At 52.3% G+C, this 12,500-nt stretch overlaps 7 non-coding genes and 13 pseudogenes across 7 annotated transcripts in view; all 20 read right to left on the bottom strand.

Moving 5' to 3' along the window:
- Nucleotides 1-16, bottom strand: part of LOC148668014 (5S ribosomal RNA) — a 119-nt gene extending 103 nt beyond the window's left edge. The window contains exon 1 of the ribosomal RNA XR_015937495.1: nt 1-16. This exon is cut by the window's left edge and continues 103 nt beyond it. This is a non-coding gene — a ribosomal RNA (5S ribosomal RNA).
- Nucleotides 17-553: 537 nt separating this feature from the next.
- On the bottom strand, nt 554-672 carry LOC148668013 (5S ribosomal RNA; annotated as a pseudogene).
- A 537-nt stretch (nt 673-1,209) lies between these two features.
- LOC148668012 (5S ribosomal RNA) lies at nt 1,210-1,328 on the bottom strand. Its single transcript, XR_015938047.1, has one exon. It is a non-coding gene; the product is annotated as a 5S ribosomal RNA (ribosomal RNA).
- Nucleotides 1,329-1,865: 537 nt separating this feature from the next.
- On the bottom strand, nt 1,866-1,984 carry LOC148668011 (5S ribosomal RNA; annotated as a pseudogene).
- Nucleotides 1,985-2,521: 537 nt separating this feature from the next.
- On the bottom strand, nt 2,522-2,640 carry LOC148668010 (5S ribosomal RNA). The gene has a single exon (XR_015937494.1). It is a non-coding gene; the product is annotated as a 5S ribosomal RNA (ribosomal RNA).
- Nucleotides 2,641-3,177: 537 nt separating this feature from the next.
- On the bottom strand, nt 3,178-3,296 carry LOC148668009 (5S ribosomal RNA). The gene has a single exon (XR_015937493.1). It is a non-coding gene; the product is annotated as a 5S ribosomal RNA (ribosomal RNA).
- A 537-nt stretch (nt 3,297-3,833) lies between these two features.
- On the bottom strand, nt 3,834-3,952 carry LOC148668008 (5S ribosomal RNA; annotated as a pseudogene).
- A 536-nt stretch (nt 3,953-4,488) lies between these two features.
- Nucleotides 4,489-4,607, bottom strand: LOC148668007 (5S ribosomal RNA; annotated as a pseudogene).
- A 537-nt stretch (nt 4,608-5,144) lies between these two features.
- Nucleotides 5,145-5,263, bottom strand: LOC148668006 (5S ribosomal RNA; annotated as a pseudogene).
- A 537-nt stretch (nt 5,264-5,800) lies between these two features.
- Nucleotides 5,801-5,919, bottom strand: LOC148668005 (5S ribosomal RNA; annotated as a pseudogene).
- A 537-nt stretch (nt 5,920-6,456) lies between these two features.
- Nucleotides 6,457-6,575, bottom strand: LOC148668004 (5S ribosomal RNA; annotated as a pseudogene).
- A 537-nt stretch (nt 6,576-7,112) lies between these two features.
- On the bottom strand, nt 7,113-7,231 carry LOC148668003 (5S ribosomal RNA). The gene has a single exon (XR_015938074.1). It is a non-coding gene; the product is annotated as a 5S ribosomal RNA (ribosomal RNA).
- A 536-nt stretch (nt 7,232-7,767) lies between these two features.
- Nucleotides 7,768-7,886, bottom strand: LOC148668002 (5S ribosomal RNA; annotated as a pseudogene).
- A 537-nt stretch (nt 7,887-8,423) lies between these two features.
- LOC148668001 (5S ribosomal RNA) lies at nt 8,424-8,542 on the bottom strand (annotated as a pseudogene).
- Nucleotides 8,543-9,079: 537 nt separating this feature from the next.
- On the bottom strand, nt 9,080-9,198 carry LOC148668000 (5S ribosomal RNA; annotated as a pseudogene).
- A 537-nt stretch (nt 9,199-9,735) lies between these two features.
- LOC148667999 (5S ribosomal RNA) lies at nt 9,736-9,844 on the bottom strand (annotated as a pseudogene).
- Nucleotides 9,845-10,381: 537 nt separating this feature from the next.
- Nucleotides 10,382-10,500, bottom strand: LOC148667998 (5S ribosomal RNA; annotated as a pseudogene).
- A 537-nt stretch (nt 10,501-11,037) lies between these two features.
- LOC148667997 (5S ribosomal RNA) lies at nt 11,038-11,156 on the bottom strand. Its single transcript, XR_015938073.1, has one exon. It is a non-coding gene; the product is annotated as a 5S ribosomal RNA (ribosomal RNA).
- Nucleotides 11,157-11,692: 536 nt separating this feature from the next.
- On the bottom strand, nt 11,693-11,811 carry LOC148667996 (5S ribosomal RNA). The gene has a single exon (XR_015937492.1). It is a non-coding gene; the product is annotated as a 5S ribosomal RNA (ribosomal RNA).
- A 537-nt stretch (nt 11,812-12,348) lies between these two features.
- On the bottom strand, nt 12,349-12,467 carry LOC148667995 (5S ribosomal RNA; annotated as a pseudogene).
- Nucleotides 12,468-12,500: the final 33 nt, after the last annotated feature.

Raw genomic sequence — 12,500 nt, 5'->3', positions numbered from 1 at the left:
GGGTGTGGCCGTAAGCGAGAGCAAGGCTCGCTGGCACCCTTCTTATTGAGAGGACAGCTCCGTCACCTCTTTTACGACGCTGCTTTTTTTCCCTTGCGTTTTTCTCTTCTTCCCACGTTCTCTCTCTTCACTGCCTTCGTCCCCGCTCTATTTCACTTCAGCCTTTCACTCTTGCTTCCTTCCAATGAGGACGGAGCTGCGGGAGAAAGGGCGCTATAGAGGATCGCTGTGGAGAGCTGCTGCTGTGCTTTGACATCTGAGCTCTGTGGAAAACGATCTCAATACAATTCTGAAAAACGCGACTCTCCGAACGCCAGCCGAACAAGTCTCCACAGCCGAAGCGCTGTGTCTCTATTCAGCTGGCGATAAACCTTCCCTCGATTCTTTGCGGACTTGTTAAACTGTTCCTGATCAGAATAAAAAACGCTCACGCTAATACACAAGCACCCGTGTCTCGCCAAAGCTGACAAATAAACAGACGGACAAGCCGCACTGCACGTGTGAACAGGGGAATGAGCGAGCGAGCGGGGATAGGGCGCCTCCTGCGCTTAAAAGCTTACAGCACCTGGTATTCCCAGGCGGTCTCCCATCCAAGTACTAACCAGGCCCATCCCTGTTTAGCTTCCGAGATCAGACAAGATCAGGCGTGCTCAAGGGGGTGTGGCCGTAAGCGAGAGCAAGGCTCGCTGGCACCCTTCTTATTGAGAGGACAGCTCCGTCACCTCTTTTACGACGCTGCTTTTTTTCCCTTGCGTTTTTCTCTTCTTCCCACGTTCTCTCTCTTCACTGCCTTCGTCCCCGCTCTATTTCACTTCAGCCTTTCACTCTTGCTTCCTTCCAATGAGGACGGAGCTGCGGGAGAAAGGGCGCTATAGAGGATCGCTGTGGAGAGCTGCTGCTGTGCTTTGACATCTGAGCTCTGTGGAAAACGATCTCAATACAATTCTGAAAAACGCGACTCTCCGAACGCCAGCCGAACAAGTCTCCACAGCCGAAGCGCTGTGTCTCTTTTCAGCTGGCGATAAACCTTTCCTCGATCCTTTGCGGACTTGTAAAACTGTTCCTGATCAGAATAAAAAACGCTCACGCTAATACACAAGCACCCGTGTCTCGCCAAAGCTGACAAATAAACAGACGGACAAGCCGCACTGCACGTGTGAACAGGGGAATGAGCGAGCGAGCGGGGATAGGGCGCCTCCTGCGCTTAAAAGCTTACAGCACCTGGTATTCCCAGGCGGTCTTCCATCCAAGTACTAACCAGGCCCATCCCTGTTTAGCTTCCGAGATCAGACGAGATCAGGTGTGCTCAAGGGGGTGTGGCCGTAAGCGAGAGCAAGGCTCGCTGGCACCCTTCTTATTGAGAGGACAGCTCCGTCACCTCTTTTACGACGCTGCTTTTTTTCCCTTGCGTTTTTCTCTTCTTCCCACGTTCTCTCTCTTCACTGCCTTCGTCCCCGCTCTATTTCACTTCAGCCTTTCACTCTTGCTTCCTTCCAATGAGGACGGAGCTGCGGGAGAAAGGGCGCTATAGAGGATCGCTGTGGAGAGCTGCTGCTGTGCTTTGACATCTGAGCTCTGTGGAAAACGATCTCAATACAATTCTGAAAAACGCGACTCTCCGAACGCCAGCCGAACAAGTCTCCACAGCCGAAGCGCTGTGTCTCTTTTCAGCTGGCGATAAACCTTTCCTCGATCCTTTGCGGACTTGTAAAACTGTTCCTGATCAGAATAAAAAACGCTCACGCTAATACACAAGCACCCGTGTCTCGCCAAAGCTGACAAATAAACAGACGGACAAGCCGCACTGCACGTGTGAAAAGGGGAATGAGCGAGCGAGCGGGGATAGGGCGCCTCCTGCGCTTAAAAGCTTGCAGCACCTGGTATTCCCAGGCGGTCTCCCATCCAAGTACTAACCAGGCCCATCCCTGTTTAGCTTCCGAGATCAGACGAGATCAGGCGTGCTCAAGGGGGTGTGGCCGTAAGCGAGAGCAAGGCTCGCTGGCACCCTTCTTATTGAGAGGACAGCTCCGTCACCTCTTTTACGACGCTGCTTTTTTTCCCTTGCGTTTTTCTCTTCTTTCCACGTTCTCTCTCTTCACTGCCTTCGTCCCCGCTCTATTTCACTTCAGCCTTTCACTCTTGCTTCCTTCCAATGAGGACGGAGCTGCGGGAGAAAGGGCGCTATAGAGGATCGCTGTGGAGAGCTGCTGCTGTGCTTTGACATCTGAGCTCTGTGGAAAAAGATCTCAATACAATTCTGAAAAACGCGACTCTCCGAACGCCAGCCGAACAAGTCTCCACAGCCGAAGCGCTGTGTCTCTATTCAGCTGGCGATAAACCTTCCCTCGATTCTTTGAGGACTTGTTAAACTGTTCCTGATCAGAATAAAAAACGCTCACGCTAATACACAAGCACCCGTGTCTCGCCAAAGCTGACAAATAAACAGACGGACAAGCCGCACTGCACGTGTGAACAGGGGAATGAGCGAGCGAGCGGGGATAGGGCGCCTCCTGCGCTTAAAAGCTTACAGCACCTGGTATTCCCAGGCGGTCTCCCATCCAAGTACTAACCAGGCCCATCCCTGTTTAGCTTCCGAGATCAGACGAGATCAGGCGTGCTCAAGGGGGTGTGGCCGTAAGCGAGAGCAAGGCTCGCTGGCACCCTTCTTATTGAGAGGACAGCTCCGTCACCTCTTTTACGACGCTGCTTTTTTTCCCTTGCGTTTTTCTCTTCTTCCCACGTTCTCTCTCTTCACTGCCTTCGTCCCCGCTCTATTTCACTTCAGCCTTTCACTCTTGCTTCCTTCCAATGAGTACGGAGCTGCGGGAGAAAGGGCGCTATAGAGGATCGCTGTGGAGAGCTGCTGCTGTGCTTTGACATCTGAGCTCTGTGGAAAACGATCTCAATACAATTCTGAAAAACGCGACTCTCCGAACGCCAGCCGAACAAGTCTCCACAGCCGAAGCGCTGTGTCTCTATTCAGCTGGCGATAAACCTTCCCTCGATTCTTTGCGGACTTGTAAAACTGTTCCTGATCAGAATACAAAACGCTCACGCTAATACACAAGCACCCGTGTCTCGCCAAAGCTGACAAATAAAGAGACGGACAAGCCGCACTGCACGTGTGAACAGGGGAATGAGCGAGCGAGCGGGGATAGGGCGCCTCCTGCGCTTAAAAGCTTACAGCACCTGGTATTCCCAGGCGGTCTCCCATCCAAGTACTAACCAGGCCCATCCCTGTTTAGCTTCCGAGATCAGACGAGATCAGGCGTGCTCAAGGGGGTGTGGCCGTAAGCGAGAGCAAGGCTCGCTGGCACCCTTCTTATTGAGAGGACAGCTCCGTCACCTCTTTTACGACGCTGCTTTTTTTCCCTTGCGTTTTTCTCTTCTTCCCACGTTCTCTCTCTTCACTGCCTTCGTCCCCGCTCTATTTCACTTCAGCCTTTCACTCTTGCTTCCTTCCAATGAGGACGGAGCTGCGGGAGAAAGGGCGCTATAGAGGATCGCTGTGGAGAGCTGCTGCTGTGCTTTGACATCTGAGCTCTGTGGAAAACGATCTCAATACAATTCTGAAAAACGCGACTCTCCGAACGCCAGCCGAACAAGTCTCCACAGCCGAAGCGCTGTGTCTCTTTTCAGCTGGCGATAAACCTTTCCTCGATTCTTTGCGGACTTGTAAAACTGTTCCTGATCAGAATAAAAAACGCTCACGCTAATACACAAGCACCCGTGTCTCGCCAAAGCTGACAAATAAACAGACGGACAAACCGCACTGCACGTGTGAACAGGGGAATGAGCCAGCGAGCGGGGATAGGGCGCTTCCTGCGCTTAAAAGCTTACAGCACCTGGTATTCCCAGGCGGTCTCCCATCCAAGTACTAACCAGGCCCATCCCTGTTTAGATTCTGAGATCAGACGAGATCAGGCGTGCTCAAGGGGGTGTGGCCGTAAGCGAGAGCAAGGCTCGCTGGCACCCTTCTTATTGAGAGGACAGCTCCGTCACCTCTTTTACGACGCTGCTTTTTTCCCTTGCGTTTTTCTCTTCTTCCCACGTTCTCTCTCTTCACTGCCTTCGTCCCCGCTCTATTTCACTTCAGCCTTTCACTCTTGCTTCCTTCCAATGAGGACGGAGCTGCGGGAGAAAGGGCGCTATAGAGGATTGCTGTGGAGAGCTGCTGCTGTGCTTTGACATCTGAGCTCTGTGGAAAACGATCTCAATACAATTCTGAAAAACGCGACTCTCCGAACGCCAGCCGAACAAGTCTCCACAGCCAAAGCGCTGTGTCTCTTTTCAGCTGGCGATAAACCTTTCCTCGATCCTTTGCGGACTTGTAAAACTGTTCCTGATCAGAATAAAAAACGCTCACGCTAATACACAAGCACCCGTGTCTCGCCAAAGCTGACAAATAAACAGACGGACAAGCCGCACTGCACGTGTGAACAGGGGAATGAGCGAGCGAGCGGGGATAGGGCGCCTCCTGTGCTTAAAAGCTTACAGCACCTGGTATTCCCAGGCGGTCTCCCATCCAAGTACTAACCAGGCCCATCCCTGTTTAGCTTCCAAGATCAGACGAGATCAGGCGTGCTCAAGGGGGTGTGGCCGTAAGCGAGAGCAAGGCTCGCTGGCACCCTTCTTATTGAGAGGACAGCTCCGTCACCTCTTTTACGACGCTGCTTTTTTTCCCTTGCGTTTTTCTCTTCTTCCCACGTTCTCTCTCTTCACTGCCTTCGTCCCCGCTCTATTTCACTTCAGCTTTTCACTCTTGCTTCCTTCCAATGAGGACGGAGCTGCGGGAGAAAGGGCGCTATAGAGGATCGCTGTGGAGAGCTGCTGCTGTGCTTTGACATCTGAGCTCTGTGGAAAACGATCTCAATACAATTCTGAAAAACGCGACTCTCCGAACGCTAGCCGAACAAGTCTCCACAGCCGAAGCGCTGTGTCTCTTTTCAGCTGGCGATAAACCTTTCCTCGATTCTTTGCGGACTTGTTAAACTGTTCCTGATCAGAATAAAAAACGCTCACGCTAATACACAAGCACCCGTGTCTCGCCAAAGCTGACAAATAAACAGACGGACAAGCCGCACTGCACGTGTGAACAGGGGAATGAGCGAGCGAGCGGGGATAGGGCGCCTCCTGCGCTTAAAAGCTTACAGCACCTGGTATTCCCAGGCGGTCTCCCATCCAAGTACTAACCAGGCCCATCCCTATTTAGCTTCCGAGATTAGACGAGATCAGGCGTGCTCAAGGGGGTGTGGCCGCAAGCAAGAGCAAGGCTCGCTGGCACCCTTCTTATTGAGAGGACAGCTCCATCACCTCTTTTACAACGCTGCTTTTTTTCCCTTGCGTTTTTCTCTTCTTCCCACGTTCTCTCTCTTCACTGCCTTCGTCCCCGCTCTATTTCACTTCAGCCTTTCACTCTTGCTTCCTTCCAATGAGGACGGAGCTGCTGGAGAAAGGGCGCTATAGAGGATCGCTGTGGAGAGCTGCTGCTGTGCTTTGACATCTGAGTTCTGTGGAAAACGATCTCAATACAATTCTGAAAAACGCGACTCTCCGAACGCCAGCCGAACAAGTCTCCACAGCCGAAGCGCTGTGTCTCTTTTCAGCTGGCGATAAACCTTTCTTCGATCCTTTGCGGACTTGTAAAACTGTTCCTGATCAGAATAAAAAACGCTCACGCTAATACACAAGCACCCGTGTCTCGCCAAAGCTGACAAATAAAGAGACGGACAAGCCGCACTGCACGTGTGAACAGGGGAATGAGCGAGCGAGCGGGGATAGGGCGCCTCCTGCGCTTAAAAGATTACAGCACCTGGTATTCCCAGGCGGTCTCCCATCCAAGTACTAACCAGGCCCATCCCTGTTTAGCTTCCGAGATCAGACGAGATCAGGCGTGCTCAAGGGGGTGTGGCCGTAAATGAGAGCAAGGATCGCTGGCACCCTTCTTATTGAGAGGACAGCTCCGTCACCTCTTTTACGACGCTGCTTATTTTCCCTTGCGTTTTTCTCTTCTTCCCACGTTCTCTCTCTTCACTGCCTTCGTCCCCGCTCTATTTCACTTCAGCCTTTCACTCTTGCTTCCTTCCAATGAGGACGGAGCTGCGGGAGAAAGGGCGCTATAGAGGATCGCTGTGGAGAGCTGCTGCTGTGCTTTGACATCTGAGCTCTGAGGAAAACGATCTCAATACAATTCTGAAAAACGCGACTCTCCAAACGCCAGCCGAACAAGTCTCCACAGCCGAAGCGCTGTGTCTCTTTTCAGCTGGCGATAAACCTTTCCTCGATCCTTTGCGGACTTGTAAAACTGTTCCTGATCAGAATAAAAAACGCTCACGCTAATACACAAGCACCCGTGTCTCGCCAAAGCTGACAAATAAACAGACGGACAAGCCGCACTGCACGTGTGAACAGGGGAATGAGCGAGCGAGCGGGGATAGGGCGCCTCCTGCGCTTAAAAGCTTACAGCACCTGGTATTCCCAGGCGGTCTCCCATCCAAGTACTAACCAGGCCCATCCCTGTTTAGCTTCAGAGATCAGACGAGATCAGGCGTGCTCAAGGGGGTGTGGCCGAAAGCGAGAGCAAGGCTCGCTGGCACCCTTCTTATTGAGAGGACAGCTCCGTCACCTCTTTTACGACGCTGCTCTATTTCCCTTGCGTTTTTCTCTTCTTCGCACGTTCTCTCTCTTCACTGCCTTCGTCCCCGCTCTATTTCACTTCAGCCTTTCACTCTTGCTTCCTTCCAATGAGGACGGAGCTGCGGGAGAAAGGGCGCTATAGAGGATCGCTGTGGAGAGCTGCTGCTGTGCTTTGACATCTGAGCTCTGTGGAAAACGATCTCAATACAATTCTGAAAAACGCGACTCTCCGAACGCCAGCCGAACAAGTCTCCACAGCCGAAGCGCTGTGTCTCTTTTCAGCTGGCGATAAACCTTTCCTCGATCCTTTGCGGACTTGTTAAACTGTTCCTGATCAGTATAAAAAACGCTCACGCTAATACACAAGCACCCGTGTCTCGCCAAAGCTGACAAATAAACAGACGGACAAGCCGCACTGCACGTGTGAACAGGGGAATGAGCGAGCGAGCGGGGATAGGGCGCCTCCTGCGCTTAAAAGCTTACAGCACCTGGTATTCCCAGGCGGTCTCCCATCCAAGTACTAACCAGGCCCACCCCTGTTTAGCTTCCGAGATCAGACGAGATCAGGCGTGCTCAAGGGGGTGTGGCCGTAAGCTAGACCAAAGCTCGCTGGCACCCTTTTATTGAGAGGACAGCTCCGTCACCTCTTTTACGACGCTGCTTTTTTTCCCTTGCGTTTTTCTCTTCTTCCCACGTTCTCTCTCTTCACTGCCTTCGTCCCCGCTCTATTTCACTTCAGCCTTTCACTCTTGCTTCCTTCCAATGAGGACGGAGCTGCGGGAGAAAGGGCGCTATAGAGGATCGCTGTGGAGAGCTGCTGCTGTGCTTTGACATCTGAGTTCTGTGGAAAACGATCTCAATACAATTCTGAAAAACGCGACTCTCCGAACGCCAGCCGAACAAGTCTCCACAGCCGAAGCGCTGTGTCTCTTTTCAGCTGGCGATAAACCTTTCTTCGATCCTTTGCGGACTTGTAAAACTGTTCCTGATCAGAATAAAAAACGCTCACGCTAATACACAAGCACCCGTGTCTCGCCAAAGCTGACAAATAAACAGACGGACAAGCCGCACTGCACGTGTGAACAGGGGAATGAGCGAGCGAGCGGGGATAGGGCGCCTCCTGCGCTTAAAAGATTACAGCACCTGGTATTCCCAGGCGGTCTCCCATCCAAGTACTAACCAGGCCCATCCCTGTTTAGCTTCCGAGATCAGACGAGATCAGGTGTGCTCAAGGGTGTGTGGCCGTAAGCGAGAGCACGGCTCGCTGGCACCCTTCTTATTGAGAGGACAGCCCCGTCACCTCTTTTACGACGCTGCTTTTTTTCCCTTGCGTTTTTCTCTTCTTCCCACGTTCTCTCTCTTCACTGCCTTCGTCCCCGCTCTATTTCACTTCAGCCTTTCACTCTTGCTTCCTTCCAATGAGGACGGAGCTGCGGGAGAAAGGGCGCTATAGAGGATCGCTGTGGAGAGCTGCTGCTGTGCTTTGACATCTGAGCTCTGTGGAAAACGATCTCAATACAATTCTGAAAAACGCGACTCTCCGAACGCCAGCCGAACAAGTCTCCACAGCCGAAGCGCTGTGTCTCTTTTCAGCTGGCGATAAACCTTTCTTCGATCCTTTGCGGACTTGTAAAACTGTTCCTGATCAGAATAAAAAACGCTCACGCTAATACACAAGCACCCGTGTCTCGCCAAAGCTGACAAATAAACAGACGGACAAGCCGCACTGCACGTGTGAACAGGGGAATGAGCGAGCGAGCGGGGATAGGGCGCCTCCTGCGCTTAAAAGCTTACAGCACCTGGTATTCCCAGGCGGTCTCCCATCCAAGTACTAACCAGGCCCATCCCTGTTTAGCTTCCGAGATCAGACAAGATCAGGCGTGCTCAAGGGGGTGTGGCCGTAAGCGAGAGCAAGGCTCGCTGGCACCCTTCTTATTGAGAGGACAGCTCCGTCACCTCTTTTACGACGCTGCTTTTTTTCCCTTGCGTTTTTCTCTTCTTCCCACGTTCTCTCCCTTCACTGCCTTCGTCCCCGCTCTATTTCACTTCAGCCTTTCACTCTTGCTTCCTTCCAATGAGGACGGAGCTGCGGGAGAAAGGGCGCTATAGAGGATCGCTGTGGAGAGCTGCTGCTGTGCTTTGACATCTGAGCTCTGTGGAAAACGATCTCAATACAATTCTGAAAAACGCGACTCTCCGAACGCCAGCCGAACAAGTCTCCACAGCCGAAGCGCTGTGTCTCTTTTCAGCTGGCGATAAACCTTTCCTCGATCCTTTGCGGACTTGTAAAATTGTTCCTGATCAGAATAAAAAACGCTCACGCTAATACACAAGCACCCGTGTCTCACCAAAGCTGACAAATAAACAGACGGACAAGCCGCACTGCACGTGTGAACAGGGGAATGAGCGAGCGAGCGGGGATAGGGCGCCTCCTGCGCTTAAAAGCTTACAGCACCTGGTATTCCCAGGCGGTCTCCCATCCAAGTACTAACCAGGCCCATCCCTGTTTAGCTTCCGAGATCAGACAAGATCAGGCGTGCTCAAGGGGGTGTGGCCGTAAGCGAGAGCAAGGCTCGCTGGCACCCTTCTTATTGAGAGGACAGCTCCGTCACCTCTTTTACGACGCTGCTTTTTTTCCCTTGCGTTTTTCTCTTCTTCCCACGTTCTCTCTCTTCACTGCCTTCGTCCCCGCTCTATTTCACTTCAGCCTTTCACTCTTGCTTCCTTCCAATGAGGACGGAGCTGCGGGAGAAAGGGCGCTATAGAGGATCGCTGTGGAGAGCTGCTGCTGTGCTTTGACATCTGAGCTCTGTGGAAAACGATCTCAATACAATTCTGAAAAACGCGACTCTCCGAACGCCAGCCGAACAAGTCTCCACAGCCGAAGCGCTGTGTCTCTTTTCAGCTGGCGATAAACCTTTCCTCGATCCTTTGCGGACTTGTTAAACTGTTCCTGATCAGAATAAAAAACGCTCACGCTAATACACAAGCACCCGTGTCTCGCCAAAGCTGACAAATAAACAGACGGACAAGCCGCACTGCACGTATGAACAGGGGAATGAGCGAGCGAGCGGGGATAGGGCGCCTCCTGCGCTTAAAAGCTTACAGCACCTGGTATTCCCAGGCGGTCCCCCATCCAAGTACTAACCAAGCCCATCCCTGTTTAGCTTCCGAGATCAGGCGTGCTCAAGGGGGTGTGGCCATAAGCGAGAGCAAGGCTCGCTGGCACCCTTCTTATTGAGAGGACAGCTCCGTCACCTCTTTTACGACGCTGCTTTTTTTCCCTTGCGTTTTTCTCTTCTTCCCACGTTCTCTCTCTTCACTGCCTTCGTCCCCGCTCTATTTCACTTCAGCCTTTCACTCTTGCTTCCTTCCAATGAGGACGGAGCTGCGGGAGAAAGGGCGCTATAGAGGATCGCTGTGGAGAGCTGCTGCTGTGCTTTGACATCTGAGCTCTGTGGAAAACGATCTCAATACAATTCTGAAAAACGCGACTCTCCGAACGCCAGCCGAACAAGTCTCCACAGCCGAAGCGCTGTGTCTCTTTTCAGCTGGCGATAAACCTTTCCTCGATCCTTTGCGGACTTGTTAAACTGTTCCTGATCAGAATAAAAAACGCTCACGCTAATACACAAGCACCCGTGTCTCGCCAAAGCTGACAAATAAACAGACGGACAAGCCGCAATGCACGTGTGAACAGGGGAATGAGCGAGGAAGCGGGGATAGGGCGCCTCCTGCGCTTAAAAGCTTACAGCACCTGGTATTCCCAGGCGGTCTCCCATCCAAGTACTAACCAGGCCCATCCCTGTTTAGCTTCCGAGATTAGACGAGATCAGGCGTGCTCAAGGGAGTGTGGCCGTAAGCAAGAGCAAGGCTCGCTGGCACCCTTCTTATTGAGAGGACAGCTCCGTCACCTCTTTTACGACGCTGCTTTTTTTCCCTTGCGTTTTTCTCTTCTTCCCACGTTGTCTCTCTTCACTGCCTTCGTCCCTGCTCTATTTCACTTCAGCCTTTCACTCTTGCTTCCTTCCAATGAGGACGGAGCTGCGGGAGAAAGGGCGCTATAGAGGATCGCTGTGGAGAGCTGCTGCTGTGCTTTGACATCTGAGCTCTGTGGAAAACTATCTCAATACAATTCTGAAAAACGCGACTCTCCGAACGCCAGCCGAACAAGTCTCCACAGCCGAAGCGCTGTGTCTCTTTTCAGCTGGCGATAAACCTTTCCTCGATCCTTTGCGGACTTGTAAAACTGTTCCTGATCAGAATAAAAAACGCTCACGCTAATACACAAGCACCCGTGTCTCGCCAAAGCTGACAAATAAACAGACGGACAAGCCACACTGCACGTGTGAACAGGGGAATGAGCGAGCGAGCGGGGATAGGGCGCCTCCTGCGCTTAAAAGCTTACAGCACCTGGTATTCCCAGGCGGTCTCCCATCCAAGTACTAACCAGGCCCACCCCTGTTTAGCTTCCGAGATCAGACGAGATCAGGCGTGCTCAAGGGGGTGTGGCCGTAAGCTAGACCAAAGCTCGCTGGCACCCTTTTATTGAGAGGACAGCTCCGTCACCTCTTTTACGACGCTGCTTTTTTTCCCTTGCGTTTTTCTCTTCTTCCCACGTTCTCTCTCTTCACTGCCTTCGTCCCCGCTCTATTTCACTTCAGCCTTTCACTCTTGCTTCCTTCCAATGAGGACGGAGCTGCGGGAGAAAGGGCGCTATAGAGGATCGCTGTGGAGAGCTGCTGCTGTGCTTTGACATCTGAGCTCTGTGGAAAACGATCTCAATACAATTCTGAAAAACGCGACTCTCCGAACGCCAGCCTAACAAGTCTCCACAGCCGAAGCGCTGTGTCTCTTTTCAGCTGGCGATAAACCTTTCCTCGATCCTTTGCGGACTTGTAAAACTGTTCCTGATCAGAATAAAAAACGCTCACGCTAATACACAAGCACCCGTGTCTCGCCAAAGCTGACAAATAAACAGACGGACAAGCCGCACTGCACGTGTGAACAGGGGAATGAGCGAGCGAGCGGGGATAGGGCGCCTCCTGCGCTTAAAAGCTTACAGCACCTGGTATTCCCAGGCGGTCTCCCATCCAAGTACTAACCAGGCCCATCCCTGTTTAGCTTCCGAGATCAGACGAGATCAGGCGTGCTCAAGGGGGTGTGGCCGTAAGCGATACCAAAGCTCGCTGGCACCCTTCTTATTGAGAGGACAGCTCCGTCACCTCTTTTACGACGCTGCTTTTTTTCCCTTGCGTTTTTCTCTTCTTCCCACGTTCTCTCTCTTCACTGCCTTCGTCCCCGCTCTATTTCACTTCAGCCTTTCACTCTTGCTTCCTTCCAATGAGGACGGAGCTGCGGGAGAAAGGGCGCTATAGAGGATCGCTGTGGAGAGCTGCTGCTGTGCTTTGACATCTGAGCTCTGTGGAAAACGATCTCAATACAGTTCTGAAAAACGCGACTCTCCGAACGCCAGCCGAACAAGTCTCCACAGCCGAAGCGCTGTGTCTCTTTTCAGCTGGCGATAAACCTTTCCTCGATCCTTTGCGGACTTGTTAAACTGTTCATGATCAGAATAAAAAACGCTCACGCTAATACACAAACACCCGTGTCTCGCCAAAGCTGACAAATAAACAGACGGACAAACCGCACTGCACGTGTGAACAGGGGAATGAGCGAGCGAGCGGGGATAGGGCGCCTCCTGCGCTTAAAAGCTTACAGCACCTGGTATTCCCAGGCGGTCTCCCATCCAAGTACTAACCAGGCTCATCCCTGTTTAGCTTCCGAGATCAGACGAGATCAGGCGTGCTCAAGGGGGTGTGGCCGTAAGCGAGAGCAAGGTTCGCTGGCACCCTTCTTATTGA

Source organism: Lepisosteus platostomus, chromosome 5 (assembly GCF_059453375.1).
Source record: "Lepisosteus platostomus isolate fLepPlt1 chromosome 5, fLepPlt1.hap1, whole genome shotgun sequence".
In the NCBI taxonomy this organism is placed as follows: domain Eukaryota; kingdom Metazoa; phylum Chordata; class Actinopteri; order Semionotiformes; family Lepisosteidae; genus Lepisosteus; species Lepisosteus platostomus.
Note: the sequence above shows the minus strand (reverse complement) of the source record. Positions and strands in the feature narration are given on the sequence as shown.